At 35.8% G+C, this 24954-nt stretch overlaps 1 long non-coding RNA gene across 1 annotated transcript; it reads left to right on the top strand.

Moving 5' to 3' along the window:
• Window positions 1–22364: 22364 nt before the first annotated feature.
• LOC113354280 lies at window positions 22365–23319 on the top strand. Its single transcript, XR_003361773.1, has 2 exons — window positions 22365–22726; window positions 23013–23319. It is a non-coding gene; the product is annotated as an uncharacterized LOC113354280 (long non-coding RNA).
• Window positions 23320–24954: the final 1635 nt, after the last annotated feature.

The raw sequence follows: 24954 nt of genomic DNA, 5'->3' as shown, positions 1-24954 counted from the left end.
AATGCACTGCGCGGGAGTACTTTTGATTCGAGAGATCAATCTGTACAATCCTGGCCTAAACCAAGAAATGGCCGTTCCAGGCTTGCTTCGTTCACAAAGTGAAGGAGAAGGGTTGTTCTTGGAGAGGGAAGCGAAGAGAGTGTTGAGACCAGAATAGTTGATTCTGAAGGTATGGTTGTCTATGACTTGTATCTGAAACTAGAACTGGCTAGCAGAATGGAAAGCTACCAGGTGATTTCTAGATACTGTTTTGTTGCCGAACCAAACTTGTTGTTTGGTGAAAATAGGTGAAGCCTATTTATACATGTCATATTGAAACGTACCCTGGTCTCATAGGAAGTGAAACGATTGAGTGGTGGAAGAAAAGAGTAACGTGTAACCGTCAGACGTTATGCTTCCATAATGAAGGAAGTAAATTCGTGTAGTCGTCAGACATTATGCTTCCATGATGAAGGAAATGAATTCGTTTACACCGTTACTTTTTACCACCACTAATTTTCCCACTTCATGACACTTTATTGTAACGGCCGCATTGCACGCCGCACGCTGTAAACCGCCAGACCAATACCCTGATGAGCATCCCCCAGTTTGTGACATGTTTGATGTCTCGAGTGTTTTCGTGGAAAACATGTAGCACTTCGTTACGTGCGGAAAGTCAAAGTCAAGGGACTCACAGCAGGAAAATAGCATGTAATGCTATTAGGCTCGTTTTGGTTGGTCGCCTAAAACTTGCCACAGGTTTTTCAGTTCGGTGGCGAACTTCGATGGCTGAGATCGCATCTCATGAAGGAGGGTATCCGTTGATTATGGCTACCTTGTGTTGGTGCCTGATGATGGCGCGGTGGCGTTTTGGTATACGCCAGTGGAAATGTAGCATGGCTCGTGCATGCCAGTGGTGCAAGTGGTGCCTGGCGTAGCCATGGCCACTAGATTTAGGCAGCTGGTCGCCAGAAACTTGCCACAAGTCTGTCAGTTCGGTGGCCACTTGGATGGCCGAGATTACATCTCATGAGGAAGGATGGCCATTGATTATGGCCGCATCTTGTTGTATAGCGGAGTGGCGTGATCGAATTTTAGATATTTGTAAATAGAGTTTTCGTTCGCTAGGACTTTGTTGAGATTGATTCCAGGCTTAAATATGAAAATACTAAAAATAAGAAAATATATACAAAATATGTCACAAGATGAAGAATTTACTGGGACTCAGGATTTCATTGTTTTTCATATTTAAGTGGTTCAGAAATTAATCCTAGGCAATTATAGCTCAAAATAAAAGAAATATTAACTCTATTCTTTGCCAAAGTAGATTTTATAAAACATTAGTTGTAAGTTGTGAACATGACGCATCAAAAGTAATTAAAACTAAGCATGCGACATCAGAAAAAATAACAAATAATTAATAGAAATCATAAAACAATTAAATTCTATGCAAATAGTTATAGAAGAATTAATTTAATTACCACATGGGTGAAAAACAACTTCCTCCGTCGTCCCAGTGATGCGGTCTAGCTCCTCATAATAAAAACACACTCAAAAAGATAACTCATAGCTCAAATGGTGTTTTTAATGAAGAAATAAGACAAAACAGAGATTCACAACGTTGTACGAGCGTCACAGAACACACTGTTACGAATAAAACCTAAAGAACTGTTGCTCACGAAGATAACTGTTACAATTCTGAATAAAGCCGTTACAAATGTTCTGCTGCTGTCACTATACAGATGCGACTGCTTTATTGCGTCTGTTCTTCGTGTTCTTCACAACGAAACTCTCTGTGCGTCGTCTGCAACTTCTTCTTCCTGCTGCTGCTGCTGCAACTCCTCATGCAGCGTGATTCTTCGACCTCAGACTACCCCTCGCTCTCCCTCCTTATTCTATGACATCCCAACCATATTTATAATCACCACAGGGCCAAGAAATCTTGGTAATAACTCGATATAATATCTAAAGATAATTACGGGAAATATTCCCATGTTTTTTCTTCTCGCACGAATATCCTCAGTTGTCACATGCAGAATGTTTCCAAATCGTTTTTCCCTCAATTCTGAAGTAGTTAGACACGCTGTGTACGCACGAGAATAGCTCAAAATATCTCGAGAATATTTTGTTGCCATCTTTACAATAAAACCACGTAAACCTCCCTGTTTTGTTGGGAATCTTCTCCTTTTATGTTTTAAAGACTATTATCAACCCTGTTTGAATTAAACAGGTGTATCCCAACCCATAGCAACGAAAAATCCCGAGAAAATCTCTCCAAAAATTCAATCCAAAGATACGCAGGTGAATGTGGACTTTCCCGCCAAAACTGTTCTTCCAAACCGTGAAGATGGGTGGCCCCCTAACCATAGTGGGGGTGTCGATAGAAAATGGGTGTTGTGGATGAATTTGGGCTACACATAGCCATGGGTGCTCCTTAGCCAAATCTGGGGTCCGTATAGAAAATGTCTTACGGGGGTGCCCCGAGCAACTTTTCGAGCCGAATTTTCCAAAAATGTTTATTTCCCAAAAATACCTACAAATACAAAAAACACCATGATAAGTACGAAATCGAGTACCAACAATACAAAAAATTGAGGACAATATAGACACATAAATACGTCTATCAAATACCCCCAAACTTATTATTTGCTAGTCCTCGAGCAAAAATAATCTAGAAAATAAAATGACTACACTTAACACGTGCAGCAAGCCATTAAACCGCTAGGTGGCCCTAGCGGTGGAGTGTTGTCTCCGGAGGGTTTACCAGAGGTGTACCCACAAAACCTTTACTCCAGACCCTAGCTATATACGCAGAACCTTGGAAGGCACTAAAGAATCTCCTTGGTTGGCATACAAACATTGACTATAGGAGGAAGTACTCTGATGCGAAATTCCAATTGTTGTACACGAGTTTGCACTCAACATACTATAATTCATATATAAGTGACAGAGCTCTACTCAGATAGTTTCTAGACATCATAACCGGAGTCAACCAATCATATGGAAAGATTAAGAAGATGGATAAAGAGAAAAATAGATGGTTTAAAGTGAACGGTGTTTCCCATATCTGTCTGAAGGCCTCTGCCAAGATGAACCTATCCTAATGGACTGAGATACCGGTCTGACTAATATCAACACAACTTGCAAATACAAGGGAACCAGTGGTCGATAAACCTAACTCTAGGTCAACACAACTGGCATATACAAGGGCACCAGTGGTCGAATTTATTAAATTCATTCCGGTTGGTCTGATGGTCTGGTCTCAATTTTTTTTTTTGGTATCTCAATTACCCTGTTTCACCCTAGCAATGGTAACAACCTGAATCGTGTGCGCCACCAAATCACTTAAAAAATAAAAATAGAAGGATTAGGATTCAACGAGATATGGCGAAACTACCATGTTTTTTTTTTAATTCTAACACCTGAGCTCTGTGCTTTGATGAATAGACTCTTTAGATGTTTCCATCTAATCAGATTGGTTCCTCAACTCCTATAACCAAGATGTTCCCATCCACTTAGATTGGTTAGTGCCAACCTTAATAAACATCAATTTCTAGGTTTTGGAGTTTATTTATTGCAACTAAAAATTTTCTCCCATACCCCCAAACTTAAATCTAACATTGTCCTCAATGTTCTAAAGATAAAATTAAAAGCATGAACAAGGAGAAACTGTTACCACTTGTAGCAAAAGAGTTAAGGAAATATATTACCGTGTTGCATGAGATTGGGTTACCTCCCAAGAAGTGCTAAGTTTAAAGTCTTCAGCCAGACATCGGAAGGAATTAATCACCTCATAGAATCATAAAGTAATGGCCGGAATAACTGCGGATCACCAAAACCAAATAGAGCTATCACAAGTAAAAGGAATCTGCAACATGCCAAGAAAATTAAGAAATAAAGCACGACATTGTCTAGTTTCCTGTTTAAGACAACTACATCTATCTGTGGTTTAGGTTCAGGTTCTATAACAGGGTCTAGATAAAATATTTCCATGGGTTTCATTTCCTCATAAGTTAGATCCGAATGTTCGGGTTCTAGAGTCTGGAAAAACTCAAATAAAAACTTAGAAGCACATAATAATAACCTGAATAACTGGGGATCCTCTAAGTCAATCATATTTGACTCACACATCTGACCACAATGAGAGTGGTGGTGTTCCTTAAAAAAATGTGTCGACCATAATCTCCTAAAGTAATTAGGTTTAGTCTCAAAACTCAATAACTAACACATTTCAAATTCAAACGTTCCCACAATTGGAATAAAAGTTTTTGGTGGGAAAACAAAATCAATCTGGGTATCATAGCCTGGGTAAACCATATCAACCAGAGGACGGGTTTCTAACAACTGAACTTCTTCTTGGACATTATTAGGTTCGGGAAAACGCGTATGAAGATAATCTTGTAAAATGGTTGAGGCACGTATGTCAAGTCCCAAGTGAGGGACCTTTATAAGAGTTAAAGCACATGAAGAATGATGATCACCCCCAAACTTAGAGTTTTCAGTGTCTCTAGGAAGACTAGTCACAACTTCCCTAATTTTAGGTCATCAGATTCCTGGAAATGGTCAATTGATTCTTCTAAGTCAGGTTCATCCTCACTCATCTCTACGAGTTCATTTTATTCTAAGAGTAGAGTTTCTAAATTTGTAGACTCGAAAACAATATTCTCAGGATAAACTAGTTCCTCTAAACCATCATTGGCTTCGTAATCAAAAGGAAGTACAACTTCATCTAAAACGGTATTATCTCTAGTCAAATCCCCGTACTTTTAAATAGGTGGATTATAATTAAAATTATCGGGATTTGAACCAGAAATATCATTATCATTATCAAGCTCAATAGGAGTAACAAATTCCTGATCACCATGCCTAAATACTTCAGATTCTTCATCAACATTGTCCACATCATACTCATCATTATCATAACATGGAAATGGCTGAACCTCATCTACACAAGGAGTGTCACCAATTCTAACCTCGATATCTTGATTATGCAAATAACTATCCTCATTTTCAAGAGTATTATTGGATATACTATATTGGAAATTCAAGTCATTTCGAGCAATACTTTCGTTCGTCTCTAACTCAAGTCTACGTGTCGACTCAACTATCCTCTCAAGGGTCTCTTCTAAAGAAAACTCCCTAAGTGTTGGATCTAAGTTTTCACTTAACCTATTGAGGATATCTTCCAAAGAAGATTCAGTCGTTGCTGCAGTTCTTTCGTCCATAACTACATTGTTCACCTCATCTAATTTGTATGTCGATTCAGCTAACTTACGTGATGACTCAGCTAAATTCCTGAGAGACTCTTCTAGAGAAGGAATAGGAACTGAAGGATCATAAAAAAGACTAGTTTTCAATAGTTTGATTGTATCCTCTAAAGACAAAAAACTAGTATTATAACTTCTTGCCCTATGACCGATGCGCGTGTGGATAGTAATTGGGCTCACCATGGTATGACCCAAAAACTTGAAAAGGTTGGCGTGCCCCACCACTATTCACAATATGATCATAAAAAGAGTAATGTACATGTTGTTCAGTTGGATAATCATTGTATTGGCTATACCAGTTCGACATCCTAACTGCAAGGGAATTCTAAACAAGCACAAACAAGGCTGACTCGACCACAACAAGCCTATTTTATCTAGCAAACAAAAAGCATGATGGCTCCACTTAGATTGTTTCTAGACTAGCTTCTATTCTTTCGAAAAGTAATTCGTTACAATCTGAGCAAACCTCTCTGGAATCAATCCGAGTTAAAGTAAGTTGAATAGAGACGATGGAAGATCAGTGGAGCTTTGATACCCAATGCCTCACCGGCGTTACAAAGCGGCGTACTCAACTCACAGTAACCATCATGAACTTCAAAGTATGCTCAAAAAAGTAACCAATATTTTTCGAACGACTTTCCTAATAAGCTCGTTACCATATCGGTCTCTTTCTAGTCCAAATTTTAAGGCTTAGGTTCGTGTAGGTTACGTGTTCCTAAGGCGGGCAAGAAGGAAACGGTGATGAAATCCGAGTCCTTATCTTGATTTGTCCAGGCCTTGCCCTTTACTAGAAAATTAAATCCGATTTCAAGTCCTCAACATATATGCATACGAAATCATCCAGTAAACCCGGTGACAGGGGATTCACAGGTGTTTATAATTCTTACCTCCCGTTCCAGACGGGGGATGAATGATAGACGCATTTATGTGTCTATATTAGTCTCAATTCTCTGTAATATTAGTACTCGATTTTGTTTATTTTGATATTTTATATCTTTGTAGGTGTTGTTGGAGAAATAAGTATTTGCGACGAAAATAATGAAATATGGCTGGCCTGGTACCTTCATATATCAGCAGCGTTAAATCGCTTCACTGCCTGCACATGAAAGTGGAAACAAAGAACTGTCTTTGTTTGTTCAAGAAGGTGAAGCCCACTAGTGGGTGAATACTTTGTGGACGATGCATCCATTTATCCATCACATGTCTGTGCGGATGTATGGCAGAGATGGTTTGCCGGTGGAGGACGATGCTGAGGACTGAATACGGCAGTGACAAGCCATGATAACTGGTGGCTGAACTTGGACTGAAATTTGGTCGAAATGGAGGTTGACTGTGATGAGAATATCGGGTATAGATTGAATTGTGAATGAAGGAACAATTGCTGCTGCTGTTTAGATTATGAGATGAACGGAAGTTGGTTGGTCAGACGGAGATGAAATGGCTTGTTCAGAGCTGTGGTTGGACACAAACTGCAACAAAAATGTCAAAGGAGTGGGTCTGTGGTTAGTTCATTTAGAGAGGGAGATGAGTTGTCTGAGATGGCAGCGAAACAAGGAGCTGAGTTGCAGCTGTGGTGGTGATCGATCAGCAGCGAAGCTGGGTTTGCAGTTTGAGTGTGAACTGAAGTTCAGGAAGAGAAGGTCCGTAATGGATGGAGTTCTAGGGGTGCTCGACATGAAATTGAAGGCCGGAATGGTGGCATTGTTTGAGATGGATGAGTTGGTTTTGCGGAGAATCGAAATGGAGGTGTTGTTATTAATGTTGCTGCCATTGCATGGCTCCGAAGCTAAGAACATAGAGAGTAAGTGGAGGTGTATCGATTGCCCACAGTGGGATATATTCGAAAGCATTTGGATACGGGGTTTATCAACTTCTCAATGGTCCGGAGATAGAATATGGTGTTGTTCCGAGTTTGTGCTTATTTCGGCGAAGAAGTTACTGTCGAATGGAGATGTGAATGAAGACTAATTCTAAGTGGTACTGTGGTTCATACTTCCAAGAGTTTGAACTTGAATTGTGGAGTCTAGGGCTTGGTTCGAGTAAAGTTAATACATATGCAAGGAATTACTCAAGCTCTGCTGCTGTCGTGATATGATGATGGTGATTGGAGTTCGTTGTCAAGCTGTGACTGGTGGACGATAAATGAATAGGTGAACTGATGATGGTCGGAGATTCGTGATGAGTCTGCAGCAACGAATACTTGTTGGTGTCGGTTTGCTGTGGTTTGATCGACAGAGAGATTGAAAATTGGAAGCAACAGGCTGGCAGATGTAAAGAAGATCAGACGTACAGAAGATGGAGTTGGAGATGTGAACGGACATAATGGAACTGGTGAGGTGTAGCCGATTTTGGAAAGAAGGTAGATTTGAAGTCCGCTGGAGTATTGGGCTGGGCCTTGGCAGCTGTCGCTAGGTATGGATGAAACTTATTCGTAGCATCACTATATATCAACTAAAAAGAAAAAAAGAAGGGAAGAAAAAAACGGACAGGAGGAGGCGCGGCTACAGGCAGTTGAAGAGAGCCGCTGAGGAGATTAGGGTTTGAGGCTTATTTTCTCCATTTTGATTAGCTAGGATTTTATATTCATATTTGTTTATGGTTTTTAAGAAATCCATGCCTTGCTAATTCCATGTTAGGGTTTAGGTAGAACCTAATTTTATTATGAAAACTCTACATTTATATGCTTAATAATGAATTGAATAATTAGTAATTTATCTTCACAAGAGCTTGGTATCTAATTGTTTATGTGATTTTGTTGATTATTTATGCTTTTTAATTGATATTTCGTACTTTGGTTAAATCCCTTGACGTGATATGCTTTAGGATTGATAAATAATGCTTTAAAATCACTACCCATGAAGCGAAGATAATTACAGCGGAGAAACAGTATTTGAAAAAGCATGAAATATATTTTTAACGATTAGTAGAGCTTGCATAATTAATTGGTGGAAACCGAAAATCCTAACCACCCATTTCCATTTTATTCATTATTAGACTTGTTATTATTTCATTTTGTTCCGAATTTCTGAAAACTCTTTAAAACATCATCTTGTTAATTAGTTATTCTTGGTATTAGTTGGTAGAGTGTTTCACACTCCCTGTGGGAACGAACCGCATTTGCTATCTATATTACAATTGACATGTGCGCTTGCGGATAAACTAGGTTTCATTTAATCATTTATTTTGGTTATATAAAATCTACATCAATGAACCATTGAAGTCTACTCGGGCCACCGACTCCAATGTCATTGTACGAACCCGAGGGGCCGAGGCGATATCGTAATCGCCGTCCTTCCCTGTGCAATTTATATTTAAACTAACCCTTCCTTAGGGTTTTAAAAATAAAGTCCAATGTTCAATGTACAAAAGAAAAGAAGAAAAAAAATGTCCAAAAATAAAATATTACAAAAATAAAAACCTTAATTACAGTTTCTGAAAAAATAAAAATAAAATTATTTACAAAATCTTATTCTTCACTCCTTTTGGATTTCTCTTTTCTTTCCTTTTTGGGCTTTTTTTTCATCACTTTCTCTTTTTCTTTAGCTTAGCTCCAAATCTGAAAGCAAACAAAAATACCAAAATGCGTAAAAAAGAACAAATAAAATAAAACCTAAAAACAAATCTATAAACAAATCCGCGTCGGCGGCGCCAAAAATTGATCGAATTTTAGATAGTGGTAAATAGAGTTGTCGTTCACTCGGAATTTGTTGAGATTGATTCTAGGCTTAAATATGAAAATACTAAAAATAAGAAAATATATACAAAATATGTCACAGGATGAAGAATTTACTAGGACTCAAGATTTCATTGTTTTTCATATTCAAGTGGTTCAGAAATTAATCCTAGGCAATTATAGCTCAAAATAAAAGAAATATTAACTCTATTCTTTGCCAAAGTAGATTTCATAAAACATTAGTTGTAAGTTGTGAGCATGACTCATTAAAATAATTAAAACTAAGCATGCGACATCAGACAAAATAACAAATAATTAATAGAAATTATAAAACAATTAAATTCTATGCAAATAGTTATAAAAGAATTAATTTAATTACCACATGGGTGAAAAACAACTTCCTCCGTCGTCCCAGTGATGGGGTCTAGCTCCTCATAACAAAAACACACTCAAAAAGATAACTCATAGCTCAAATGATGTTTTTAATGAAGAAATAAGATAAAACAGAGATTCACAACGCTGTACGAGCGTCACAGAACAGTCTGTTACGAATAAAACCTAAAGAACTGTTGCTCACGAAGATAACTGTTACAATTCTGAATAAAGCCGTTACAAATGTTCTGCTGCTGGAACTATACAGAAACGACTGATTTATTGCGTCTATTCTTCGTGTTCTTCACAACGACACTCTATGTGCGTCGTCTGCAACTTCTTCTTTCTGCTGCTGCTGCAACTCCTCATGCAGCGTGATTCTTCGACCTCTGACTACCCCTCACTCTCCCTCCTTATTTTATGACATCCCGACCCTATTTATAATCACCACAGGGCCAAGAAATCTTGGTAATAACTCGATATAATCTCCAAAGATAATTACGGGAAATATTCCCATGTTTTTTCTTCTCGCACGAATATCCTCAGCTGTCGCATGCAAAATCTTTCCAAATCGTTTCTCCCTCAATTCTGAAGTAGTTAGACACGCTGTGTACACACGAGAATAGCTCAAAATATCTCGAGAATATTTTGTTGCCATCTTTTCAATAAAACCATGTAAACCTCCCTGTTTTGTTGCGAATCTTCTCATTTTATGTTTTAAAGACTATTACCAACCCTGTTTGACTTAAACAGGTGTATCCCAATCCATAGCAACGAAAAATCCCGAGAAAATCTCTCCAAAAATTCAATCCAAAGATACGCAGGTGAAGGTGGACTTTCCCGCCAAAACTGTTCTTCCAAACCGTGAAGATGGGTGGACCCCTAACCAGAGTGGGGGTGCCGATAGAAAATGGGTGTTGTGGATGAATTTGGGCTACACATAGCCATGGGTGCTCCTTAGCTAAATCTAGTGTCCGTATAGAAAATGTCCTCCGGGGTGCCCCGAGCAACTTTTCGAGCCGAATTTTCCAAAAATGTTTATTTCCCAAAAATATCTACAAATACAAAAAACACCATAATAAGTACGAAATCGAGTACCAACAATACAGAAAATTGAGGACAATATAGACGCATAAATGCGTCTATCATGGCGCCATTGGCATAGTGGCACGCCAGTGGCGTAGCCGTGGCATGGCAGCATGCCGTGACATAGCGGCATGCCGGCATGCTAGTAGCCATGGCATAGCGGCATGCTAGTGGCCGTGGAATAGTGACATGCTAGTAGCCGTGGCATAGCGGCATGCCAGTGGCGTTGTAGCATGGCCAAGGATAGGGTTTGGCACCGTGGTGTTGGACCCACATGTGGAAACATTGTCCCTGTTTCTACATCAATCCCACTGCTCTGGGAAACGTTATTTGGCTTTGGTTAGCGTAGAAACTTTGCAAAATTAGGGTTTGGCATGTCGAAACCCTAATTAGTGCGTGTGGCATGCGACATGGCGATATTTTTGTGCAAATGGCGCCATAGATATGCCAAAGGAACTATGCCAAGGCCATAGTGTGGAAACGGACACATGATTAGGGATTGTCGTGGGTGGCTATGATGTAGCGCCAACTCTAGAGCTTCTTGGGTCCCACATGGCTCGTGGCATGTTGCAGGGTCGAAGTGGCATAATTTGTACCACGACTGGAAATTAGGGCTTTGGTTAATGCATAGGCGTGCTTTTGACCAAAAACCCCTAATCTTAAGCTTTTCATGGCGTTGGCCACGAACAGGAGGTAAGTTAGCACATAGGGCTCTATTTATGGCAGGTTGCCACGAAGTGGCATGTTGGCATGTTACCACGGCAGAGTGTCATGTTGGCATGTTACCGTGGAAGAGTGGCATGTTGGCATGCCAATCAATATGTTGTTGTGGCAGGGTGCGTTTGGCTTTCCAGTTAGTATGGTGGCGCGGCAGGGTGCGTTTGGCCTTTAATGTATGGTTGCAAGTTTAGAGCGACTTGATTGGCCAAGAAAAGGGGGTCGGCCAAATATAAGGCGCGGCTACACTTATGATGAGAGTGTGGCGGCTTTAGAGCGACCTGATTGGTCGATTAAAAGAGGGTCGGCCAAGCATGGGCGTGGCTACACTGCTGGCGAGAGTGTGGCAGCTTTAGAGCGACCTGATTGGTCGATGGGAAGTGGGGCCGACAAGTATGGTCTCAGCCACAAATTATGTGCGCGTGGCGAGTTTGAGGTGACCTGATTGGACGAAGGAAATAGGGCCGGTTTAGGATGGGGCGTGGCCAATGGCAAGTGGCGCCAGCTGGCCTTAGGCATGGCCACGCCTCCCTTTGCTGCTGCGGCTCCCTGTTTTTCTGATTCTGGGTAGGGTTTTGCACCTACTAATCCATGGAGGATTAATTTCCTAGTTTTCCTAGGCTTACTTTCGTCAAGCAAGGTCTGGTATACTGTGCGAGGCGCGAAACCCTAACTTCTGCAAGTTAGTCAGGGCAATTGATTGAATTCTATGTGTTGACACAGAGTTTTTTTAAGTTCATTGCTAGAGAGCGGCATGCTTTTCTGATTGAATACCTTATGCAAAGACCTTATCCTTGATATTTGGAAATTCGTGTTATTCTGTTGCGAGAGAAAACAAATCGTCATGCCATATCAACATTAAGGGTTCGGCCGGGGAATATAGCATAGAAGGCGTTTAAAGGAACTTATATTAAGTGAATATAGGCAAGGCGCCGAAATTTACGGAACATCTGGGATGGTTGCTACATTCGCCAGTCTGGATAAATTTCATGTAGATATATTGAACAGCTCAATAAATATGCCAGCGGAGAGGTTAGCACTCACGTCTTTGTTTCCTTACAGATTGACGTCATATCAGATGCAAGGTTTTACGATTTTAACCCTAAGCTAAAAACTACCATCAACACTAACGTATCTTTCATGTCGTGTTATATTAAAAACATAACTGCGAAGCTGTGAATGATTATACTCTAGTAGTAAGACATGAACACGTGATCATAATGTTAAGGAATTAGGATACGAAGTATAACGCTTATCTTTTGAACTTTGTATATAAGACATCGACATAATCGTATGAATGCTATTGTGATTATGTGTATGGGTAAAGGTGAAGATTTCGTCCTAGGAAACAATGTTTACATTTGTTTGAAGGAAGTACATTCATGAAACTGTTTTATGAATCGAAAGGGAAATCGCTAGGCTTATTAGTATTGTTATTCATTGCATATCTTTGGATTACCAATATGTGTGAGATAGTAGAACCGATCATAATTTGTTATATATCTTGGTATAACTAATTACAGTGCCTGACTTATGATTTGGTATGACTTTTATTAGTGTAACCGATCCTAAGTAATCACCTGAGATGGTATGATCAATATTTGTAATTGGTGTGACCGATCTTAGTGACTGGTGTGACCGATCACAAGTAGATACCATATATAGGTGTAACCGATCCTACCTAATTATTTTTATGAGGTAGTAACTGGTCCCTACCCGATTAATTTTATAAGGAAATTGGTGTAACCGGTCCTGGTAATTGATGTAACCGATCCTGGTAACTGATGTAACCAGTTCTGGTAACTTGTGTGACCGATCCTAGTGATTGGTGCAATCGATCCTACCTTATTATTTTTATTGGATAATACTGACTCATACCTGATTGTTTTTATAAGGTAGCACCGATTACTTTGAACTTCAAGATGTTAACATACTTTGAATACGAACAGTAAATCTTATCTTTTATTGTTCAAAGATATTCCTTAATAACTCAAGGAGATTCCGGCCCGAAATAAATTAAGAATATTTAAATTAAGGTTATTAGTTTTATATGCTTTTAATTACCAGCAATTAAATGCATATCTCTGGAAAATAAAAATTGGTAATGTGCATTTACTAATTGGAGATTTTCTAGTGAGATTTCGAAAATATTGGACAAAGCATTTTCGGGAATTATGAAAACCGATTTGGGCATTTATTGCATATCTTGAGATATCTTAATCTGAAAGAATCAAGAGAGTTTTTACCAGTTGTTCCTTTACTATTTGGAATACGATCCAAAGGAATTGTTCCAGTGCGTGCACTTATTGAATGTCGTAAGCGCATGGATACTGAAGAAACTAGGTGAACTATAAGTTTAGTTGCTTGGTCTCAACTGTACAAAGTTTGTTAGATTTTGTGTAGCGGCTTAATTCTGAGAGTATTCAATTCGGGACTAGGTCCCGGGGTTTTTCTGCATTTGCGGTTTCCTCGTTAAAAAAATCTTGTTGTGTCATTTACTTTTGTTTTCTGCAATTATGATTGTTGTTTATTAAAATTAAAATACACAAACGTTAACTCCGTATTACTTGATAGTGATCCTATAGAGTTTGGTTAAGTCCGAATCTATTATCAAGTAATCACACTTTGATTGTTGTATTGTCTCGATCTCATATCCATAGATGATCACACAAAGTGTGAACATCGATTTGTAGTATTGTCTCGACTTTGTTCATAGACAATCACTTTCGGAAAAGGACTTATAAGTGGGTAATTTAAAGATCGTGGTGTATTTGGATACCCTCGTCTTTTCACATACCTATGAGTTTTTTTCATCTTTTGATAAATCAATGTGAACAGGAACCAATTGATATATCGGACTTATATTCCCGAAGAAAAACCTAGAAATATCAATCACCTCACAATAATCTTAATCGTATGGTAGCGAAACAAGATATTGTGGAATCACAAACGATGAGACGGAGATGTTTGTGACTACTTTTTATCTTGCATATCGGAGATTAAATCTCGAGCCAATCTTAGAGAAGATAGTACTCAATCACGATAGAAAACAGTAAGATCAGAACACGTAACTACAGAGAACATAGTTGGGCATGGCTTCGCAATTCCAATGAAGTCTTCAAGTCGTTAACCTACAGGATTTTGGAAAAAACCTAAGGTTAAAGGAGAATCGACTTTAGTCGCAACTAGTATCACACAGGAGGTATGTGGATTAGGTTTCCCAGTTGCTAGAGTTCTCCCTTATATAGTCTTCAAATCATGGTTTGCAATCAATGTTACCTTGGTAACAAAGCATTCAATATTCACCGTTAGATGAAAACCTGATTAGACTCAAGCTAATATGTTTCAACCGTTAGATCGAACTTAGCTTGTTACACACAAATGAAAAGTGACTTCATTTAGATATGAGTAGTTGCACCTAAACGTGTACACCTTTGTTGGCTCAACAGTAGTTAACCGAAGTTAGCCATATGAACACTTTCATATCAACCATATTCATCTTAACCATAACTAGTTCAAATGACTCAAACGAAACTAGTTCTAGAGTTGTTCAATTGTTTATATTCTCATAGAAGTATACAAGACACAATTGAAGCAAAATCAATTTTGATTCACTCGAATCAATTCATGAGCATTATAGCCAAGGTTTGAAAAATATTGCATTCCTTAATATATAAATGTATTAGTTCATGAACAAACCGATTTTAGAACATAACATACTCAAGTATGCAAACGGGTACGCATACCTAAGTAGCCGGACTGTGTTCGCCAGTATGCAGACGGGTATGCATATTGTCGTTCACATCCGAACTCAGTTGAATATAGTGCGCGTACGGGTACACATACTAAAGTTCCTGGACTTCAACTGACTTCGCCAGTACGTATACGGGTATGCATACTATAGCTCCCGGACTTCACCTGACCAACCTGTACACATACGGGTATGCATACTAGATTACCGGTCTTGGACTACACATATGCAAGTACGCATACTGTGTTTATTTCCAATCATGATTAATCATTCTAAACTCCCATTTCAATCATTGAAACATTCTTGGAAGATGACAATAGCTTTCTCATACAAACTATTAGCTTCAAAGCAATTTTCAAGTGATCGAATGATCAATACCAAACATTCCGAGTCTACATCAAATGACTGTCTCACACAAATCATGTAAGATATTACCAGGCGATTTTCACATGATTATCTTTTAACTTTCGTCAAGAATATAATATGAACTTGGTTAAAGCGAAAGCTTACTAAAACATATTTCGAGAAATATGTAAGCGAGTTAAATTCAGCTCGAAATATCGAATGTATATAATTGATGTCTATATAGCTATACGACTTTTGTCTCAAATAGGAGATAAAGTAGATAAACTTTTGAGTGATAGATGAGTTCAAGTCTCCACATACCTTTTGTTAATGAAGTTCCACAAGCTCCCCTTAGTAGTTTTTCTTCAATGGATGAATGTCGTGAAGTCTAATGCTCAACTACACTTTCTATCATATCCGAGACTTAGATATAAGTAGACTAGAAATCAAGACTTATAGTTTTGACAACTAAACTTGACAAACAAGCTTGAGATAGCAACGCTTGCGAGTTCGACCGATCAGTGCTCTAACAATAGTTCTTAACCTTTTAAACTTTGACACGACATTCAACTTAATAATTCTTGAGAAAAACTCACACTATCTTGTACCCTACAAATGGGTAACGTCACTTTATATATTAGGAAATTTTTATTCTTCTTTGGAGACCTTAATTTGATTTTTGATGTTGATCGGATTGTTTGCAAGTCAACACAACAAAAAAGAAGCACATTTTTTTTGTCTAAGTCTATATAAAATATGTATATGATATTATTATCTATCTCCCAAAATGATATGATTCTAAATCAAAGAAATTTAATTTTATTTAATCACGATCATGATAAGCATAGAATAAGGGGTTATTATTAAAAATTATTATCGACACGAGAGTTATAGTGTTAAAGTCGTTAGGTGATGATACCATTGATTTGAGTTTGAACTCATCAAAAACTGAACCCTACTTACGGACAAAAAAAATAAAACAACAACAACAACTAATCATCATAGACATAAATGAGTTAACGAAAATGCTATATATTTTTATGTATTTTATTTAGTTTTAGTAGGCCATATTTTATTCATTTGACTCCCCATAAAAAAACTAACATGTTATAAGCCATACCATCAATTCATCATGGTGTCAATATAGTGTCCATTAGTTGAGAACCATATAGAACTTCCGCTGAGTTCAAATTCAAAAGATAAGTTTACTACCTGTTTGGCAACCTGAAATGCTTCTTCTTCTTCGAAGTAAGATTAGTAAAATTGAAAGAAAAAGAATTTTACTCAAAAATTACTTTTTCACTTCTTCAAGTAGTTTTTGTTTTTTGGTTTTTTTGGTAAAATTATGACTTTTTGACTAATTAAGTCGAAAAATTACTTCTTAAAGTGTTTCCTAAAATTATACCGAAAGGTCACCTCTTAAGATGTATCCTAATAGCATGTTTTGATGTCAGAAACAGATTCCATTAGTCGGAAACATGAATATTTTTCTTCATAAATTTTTTTGCTTCTAGGGATTATTCTGAAATTGTATACTCAAACTAACTTTTGATTTTTTTACTTATATAATCCAAAAATAACTTCTTAACTCATATCCAAACATGTTATAAACCTTGGAAGGATCTCTTCGCACTTTTATTTTCACACTATCTCACACGTTGGACGTTATTTTTGTGAATAAAAACCAAACCGTAACGGACTTGAAGCTAATATTTTGAGAACATGTTCCTATTACCAAGTTTTACATGCCTACCAAAAATGAGCACATTCCGAAATATAAAACCTCATAATCTACTGGTCTTAATTTCGACGGCCAGAAATCCGTTGATTTTCAACGACTCATTTTCAAAATAGTAGATGGTGGTGTTACACGTCTCGGAATATGCTCATTTTTGGTAGGAACATAGATATTTGTAATAGTAACATATCCCCAAAATATTAGCTTTAAATCCGTTATGGTTTGGTTCTTATTCGTAAAAATGACGTCCAACGTGTGAGATAGTGTGATAATAAAAGTGTGAGGGAATCCCTCCTCCTTTTAGTAATATGCAAGGATATTATAAGTAAAGATCCCATGATAAAATCTCTCATGCTTTGCTTATTTGTTTATTACTAGAGATAACTCGTTCCGTAACGACACTCGCTGCAATATTTATCGCATGAATGCAACCAAAATCACTTATAACATCGTGTTATAATCATATTTAACAAAAATAAAGGATAACGTATATATAATTATATATTTAATTATTGCTTCGAGTGGAAATATAGTTGGCTATTAATGTATCCTTTGGTTAGGCCAAATCCCATATACTTATTATTAGTTCTTAATAATCCTTTTAGGATTTATTAGTTCTTAATAATCCTTTTAGGATTTGTTCAGATGGTATGTACATGTGTATTATATTTCCCATACATCCGATTCAAATATGAAAAATTAGAGCGAAAGAAGGTAGGCATTTGTCCTATGTAGAAGCTATTCAAACAAATGAACATTTTGACGATATTTCAACCTAAAATTTACATGAGTTAATGAAACCGTTCAAATTCTCAAGTGATGCAGACTAACTGAATGGGTTTTGAACTCATTCCATCTCGTATCTACTGGAAATTTTAGAGCGGGAGATTCAGCTGTATTATATATTAGACTAGAGTTTAACCCATGCCGTAACGGCAGGGGTGTTATATAAATTTCAGGATTATTATGTTGGAAATCTATCAAGAATTAGCGTATTTTCAGTCAAATTCTCAACTTTGAAATTAAACTGAAAAATGGGTCATTATGATACCTGAATCAATAGTGCTTGACTAAAACCAACTCAATCTATTTATGTTATGTCAAAAAAAAATAACTCTATTCATCTACGGACTTTCATATTAGGCCAAAATAATTCACATCATACAGCTGAAAGGCGCCAGAAGTTTGCGGTGAAATTCACTTATATGCCCCTTACGACTTGATATCTAAATAGAATGTTATAATTAGAGCACCCAAAGTCCAAACATGGTTCTATAAGACAGTCCATTGAAACATGAATTCAAAACATCAGTGAATGCAATTCAAATCAAACATTTTATTGTTATGTAACAATGGAGTCTGAAATTTATACTACGTATAAAAGAAGTTCATAGATCAAACATCATGATTAATTAATAATTGATTAGTATTACATTCATATTATTAACTACAAATAGAATTCAATAGTCTATAATCTATCTAATACAATAAAAACATATCATGGATCAATAACTGATTAGTATTGCATGCGTCTAACCCAAGTAACATCCCTTTGACATAAATTTTTTAATGTACATAATTGCTATCGGTTTTTACATTGCGATTAAATCTTTGTAATGCTACCAATGGATACAAAAATAGTGGATAACATAGCCCATAAATCCTAATGCTTCGTAAAGTACAAAATTGAGAAGGAAAATAAAAACATTGTATAATGGTTTTATGCTAAATCAAAATATTAGTACTTGCACATATTTTTCCCTTTTTAATTATGTTGAGACTGAATTACCTAGTCAACGCGGTCCTCCCAGTTGATGTCTATCATAAAAAAGAATCTTGTATTCCTAAAAGTCGTTTACTAAACCGACCTATCCCTTTCGCATTTCAGATATTGCTTCTCTCATCTAGGTGCACAATACATAACATTACTGATTATGAAGTCATTCTACAACATGCAATCTTATTTTGTGGAGAGAAGTTTTCTCTTTTTTTTTATGCTTACTCATGGTCCCTGGATTAGAGCTATGCCCTTTTCTAAAACCATCTCTCCGAAGAAAAAAAAGTATTATCGTAATAATATAATAAGAGTGCAAAACCATTAAGATTATTTACTTCAATTTAATGTAATAAAAATATATGTAAGAGGTGTCGTGTTTCTTACTAATCATTTGAAATCTCGACTGACTGCATATGTCTGAATGGACTATGTTGGATGCGTGTTGAAGATCAACAAAGCTTTTAGTGACATTGATGGTAATTAGTTGTTTTTTTGCTTTACTTTTCATATTCTTTTGTGTTTTCCTAGATGGACATAATTCAAAATTCATTTCAAAATTTTCAAGGTTTATGCGACACATATTGAAAATTTTGTTACCATTTCCATCAGAGTGTTCCCAATCCCTTGTAGAACCATCAAATTTCTCCAATTGGAGGAGTTGATTTAGTTGTCCTTCTAGAAAACAATTCTGGAACACTTAATATTGAAAAAATTACATATATATGCAGGATACAATATCAAAAATAAAAAGTGCAATCTTTAAAACTCTTCAAAAGTGAAAAAGAATGCAGTAAAGTTTCTACAATTCTATTTTCTTCTCGAATAAGAAATAAGAGCCACTACGAAAGGAAACATGCAACACAGCGGAACACCAAATTACTTTAATGTTAAGTCCAATTCAGTGATATATGATACCCTAGTTATTTAAAAATTGGTACTTGAGAAAATCTCACCATTCTAGACCAAAAAGTTCTAAATAAATTGAAACCCAAAATCCGGCATCACGCGATAGCCAAATTTATATAATCTAGTTAATAAAAAATACAAACATCCCTTACTTTCAACCATGGGATTATCGTAATCAATTAGCACATATTTTGAAATGTATACTTTCAGTTAAATACGCAACAAATATAATTTAATGAAAGAACCCCTAAAATTCGCAAATGAAGCAATGTAAAAAGAAATAATTTTTTCAAAAAGTGTTACCTCAGAGTAGTTTGATTGGTCAGAGAAGTATGTTTAGGCGGAAGAAGAATGAAAGAACATGGAAAAACGATTGAGCAGAAGTATGTTTTTCTCTCTCTGCAATCTATCTCTCCTTCCCAATTTCTTTCTGATTTTCGTTTACTCAAAAGCGAGGAGAGTTTTTAAACTCAATTCTCCTATTGGGTGTGAGAAAGAGAATCATTTGTTTAGTTTTACGGAAGCTACACTTTTTATTTTCGGTCGACCAGATTTATTCTTTTTGATTTTGACTTTTGAGATGAGAAGAAGAGAATATGTAATGCATTATTTCTCAATTAAAGCGTGTAATCATGGGATCGGCCACAAACGTGGATTTATTAACTGGGAGGGAAAATCAAGAATCTCTTTATCTCGCCTAACTTAGTGAAGCTTTGCTTTGTAATACAGAACAAAGAAATATGAAAAACAAAAGAATACCTAGGTAGGGTGTAACATGTGCCCTAGAGGAAAGGCTCAACAGTAAGTAATTTTTTGAGTACTGATTTTGATTCATGCCTTTCATTTCTAGCTATCAGATAACGTGACATTCCGGTTTTTCGTTTTTTGTTTTGATTTCCATGTATTCTAACCAAGTTTATTTTTATTATTAGAACGATGGTCCACATCTTAAACTCTGTAATGTTACCCATTTTCTGGTGAAACAGAATTAACATAGCCTATTATTACTCAGCAACACCTTCCGTCGCCACAAAACGATTTGCTACCACCCCTTTCTCCACCAGCAGTGTCGTCCGCCCGTCGTAGGCTGTTGATCGTAATTTTATTTTTAACTAATCACAAACGTTATATATAAAGTTTGGATTGACAAACTTAAGTCATCAATTAATTTATTCAACTATGTTTTTTTCCTTGTTACATTTGTTTTACTTTCATAGTAAAAAATAGGATTTATACAATCAGGTGCTAAAGATAGTATGGGTTGGGTGATCCGGCTGTCAAGATTATTTTCTCTTATATGATCTGTTATCATCCTTGATATATTTTGTATATGCCTTTATCAATCGTGCTAAAAACAACCAATTATATCTTTCACAATGTTACCCGTGTTGTGTAGACACAAAACTTATATTATCCACAACTACTCACCGACACCCCCCACCATAAAAGCCTCCCACTCCATTATTTCTTCCACCAACACTAATATTATCTCATACACTACTCAACCGCATCCACCACTCACTAACACCCGCCACTGTTTCTACCACTCCTACTTATTCCACTATCGCTAATAGTATCTTTGATATAATTAATGTTAAAATTATGTATTTATTTGATTGGTTAAGGTAAATGAAAAAAATAATAAATCATTCATTATGAGCAATTAATGAGACACGATTAATAAGACACTTATACTAATATTTAAGTTCAACAAACCCCGACAATAAATTAATGTACCTGCCTAGATTTTAAGCATGTTATATGAATTACTTATAATTATGTTATATTATTAATTGAAAATACTTTCTAGTCAAATCCTTCTGGGCATTGAAACAGAAGCCTGAAAAACGGGACGTTCATATATGATCATTTTGTAAATACCAATTGGTTGTCAAATTATAAAGTGTAATCTAAATAATTTTATAAGTTTCTATCTAAGTGTATGTATCAAGATGAAACAAAAATGCTACTTCCACTAAAATCTAAACAAACAGAAAGGAAAATTTGGTACTTGAGAAAACCTCATATTTCTAAAGCAAAAAGTTGTGAATATATTAAAAACCTGGTGACATGCGATAGCCAAATTTTCATAATCTGGATAATAAAAAAAATACAAATTTCATTTATGAGATTATTATCGCAATCAAGTAGGCTATCTTTGAAAATGTATACGGTTAAATATATACAACAAATGAAATTCAAGAAAATGATAAAAACCCCAAAAATTCATACATGAAGCAATGTAAAAAGATTTTTTTTTTCAAATATTATTACATGAGAGTAGTTTGATTGGTCAAAGATGTACATTTTGGTGGAAGAAGATTGAGGGAACACGGTAAATTGATTTATTTTTTTCTTTTTTTGAAGGAACCTAGTCTCCATGAAGCTGTAACTTGAAGTTGGATGACAATAATAAGAAAGTGAAGTAACGAAGTATTAATATTGATTTTTCTTAATACGATTGCATAAACGAAAGATCCGAGTCTCTTGTACTTGTTCCTTAGATTAGTGGTTATTTATGTGTTTATAGGGCTTAATTCGTGATGTAACTAATATCTATTGATATTATTAGATTAGTGATCCATTCAACCTCCTATCCCGCTTCCACCACCTATTGTCGCAACTATTATCTATTGATATTGTTTCTATTTTTAACAAAATTAGTTATTAGTGAAAATGAAACTTTATTAATTTAATTAGGGGAAAATTTATAATGGAAAAATTAATAGATTATTTATGATGAGCAATTTGTGAAAAAAAATGTTATCATGAGCAATTAGTGTGAAACACTAATTAGTTTAGGCAATTATCATATTAATCATTCACTATATTTATTATATTTCCTTAATGAGTCTTAAATGTTAGTTTTATGGGAGAAATTACAGCCATAAATTTATCTATTGGGAGATGAAATCTTGGCCATCACTTACACAGGCTAACTTGTCCAAACTGTGCTTTATATTCTTGATTTGTGATGCGTGGTTCAGGAGAAAACATGCAAAACCCATTAGGCAATTATGATTCTTTGCACATATTTATCAATTAAAGTAGTTGATTAATAGGAATGAAAATGGTGGTTGCGATTCTTGACAGCAAACGTCTTCATATCACCAAGGTAATTTCCAAACAATTTTGTGCTTTAATTTGTTTCTTATGTGGGCATGCTATAAGATTTTATTCTTCATAAATGATTTGTATCTTTTTATTATTTTTTTATTATATTTTCTTCTTGATATATGACTAAATAAAAGTACAATAGATTATCATGTAATTTTTCTACAATTGGTTATCATGGATCATAAATTAATTAATTAATTTTAATTTAAGTTTGTGAATTCAATTGAAATGTTGTTAATATTTATTCTGATTGTTTTTTTGATGTTTTATCTATTTATTTGTAGGTGGAGAATCTGATGTAAAAAATCAAATAATGAGATATCTTAATTTGTTTTTTATATTTATTATAATTTTTATTTATGATCTTAATTATGAGGGAACCCAGTCAAAGTATATTCGTGATGAAAAGAGGTTACAATTTTTACATCCATCATATATCTATGGCTGGGATGAGACTGGGATGGTTACAACTTTGTCTTTGAAAATGCTATCCGACCATCCAAGACTCAGAATCCCCTTCTGTTTTGTATTATAGATTTCTCTATAATTGGCGATCACGGATCATAAATAAATTAATTAATTTTCATTCAAGTTTGTGAATTTAATTGAAATGTTGTGATTTTTTTTTAATTTCTTTTTGTTGATGTTTTATCTATTTATTTGTAGGTGGAGAATATAATGTAAAAAACCAAATAATGAGATATCTTAAAAAAAATTATATATTTATTATAATTTTTATTTATATGTTACAGGACCTACAGTCCATGGATGTGCGGTCCATCTAGTTACCCCTTTATATGTATATAATGTAACATATGTAATAAAATGACTAATCCCTCTAATATGATGGTTCTCCTTCTTGTCTCTACATCTCTTTTCTTCACCTATGATTGTCCTCAGTCACGTTATCATACACGAAGTTGTACCGCCGAGCTATATGGGATCGATTGATTTTTTTTCTTTTTCTACATGGATGATTTCCATCAACGCTGGAATCAAATAAGCTAAGTTGGAATTTTTTTTCTTTCTTTTTCCTGTTTTTGATTTTGGCATATACACTGGGTATATTAAATCTGCGGCGAAAATTGATTTAATCAAGAATTAAGGATTATTTTGATTATTAGTTTGGTACTGTTTATGTACTAACCAGGAGTCACTTTGATTAATCTTTGATTGATTAGAAATAATCATGAATTATTTGATTTATTTTGGTATTGTGTATGTACCCACTTTCATTAATCTCTAATCGGTTATACTCATTTTGATTAATCTCTCTGTGATAGTTTGGAATCAGTCGTTTGGAATTCTCTGAAAATGAGATGACGGAAAAGCATAACGCATACTGTCCAGATCCGTGGAAAGTGGAGAAGTAAATCCAGATCTGGTCGACCCGACGTGGTCCGGTCCACCCAAGCCTACCCAGCCAACCCGGTCCGGTCCAACCTGAACCTATCCAGGTATAGTAAAATCATGGCCGACCCAGCCAACCCGGTCCTATCCTGTTCTGGATTGGATCTTGCGCGATTAGGACAGTTATGGTCTTGTCTGTATATGGCAGGAACCAAAATGAAGTGTGAGGTATGTAACTAATGTTTACATCGATTTTTTTAAGACCAAATTGGGGGATACATGGAATAATTGGGGGATATATGCTGGCATGGTTTTTTAATGCCGACAATCCATCGACCATGCCAGCAGCATCAAAAAACCATGCCGGCATATATTCCCCAACTATTTCATGTATCCCCAAATTTGGTATTCTTTTTTTTTGGGCTTATTTATCTATTTTTAAGAATATGCTTAGTTTTGGGTTTTATTTTTATTCCCCTTAAGATAAGTCCATATTATATAAACGGTCAATTTAAATTATGACTGTTGACCTCGTTCATTAAGAATTTTGGTTAATGTTATTTAGTTCTCTTGAATATGATATTAGCTATAGTTGAATGACGTCTTTTGTACAATTGGTTGTACCAACTCGATTCAAGTATATTTATTTGGGGTTTAAAAGTACTTGAACACCATTATTGGATACTTGATATTTTCCCCCAAATTTAAATGTTTCGTGGAATGTAATCCACTTGCTCAACTATTAAAGAGTCGGTAGTTTCAAAAGATACTTGCAAATAAAATCACATGTTTTTCAAAGAAAAACTTTTTTTGGAATAATTCACAAAAAGTGATATGAGTCAGAAAATTTCAATTTTATGTACTTCATCCATGATA

The sequence above is a fragment of the Papaver somniferum genome, chromosome 2 (genome assembly GCF_003573695.1).
Source record: "Papaver somniferum cultivar HN1 chromosome 2, ASM357369v1, whole genome shotgun sequence".
NCBI classification, from domain to species: Eukaryota; Viridiplantae; Streptophyta; class Magnoliopsida; order Ranunculales; family Papaveraceae; genus Papaver; species Papaver somniferum.
Note: the sequence above shows the minus strand (reverse complement) of the source record. Positions and strands in the feature narration are given on the sequence as shown.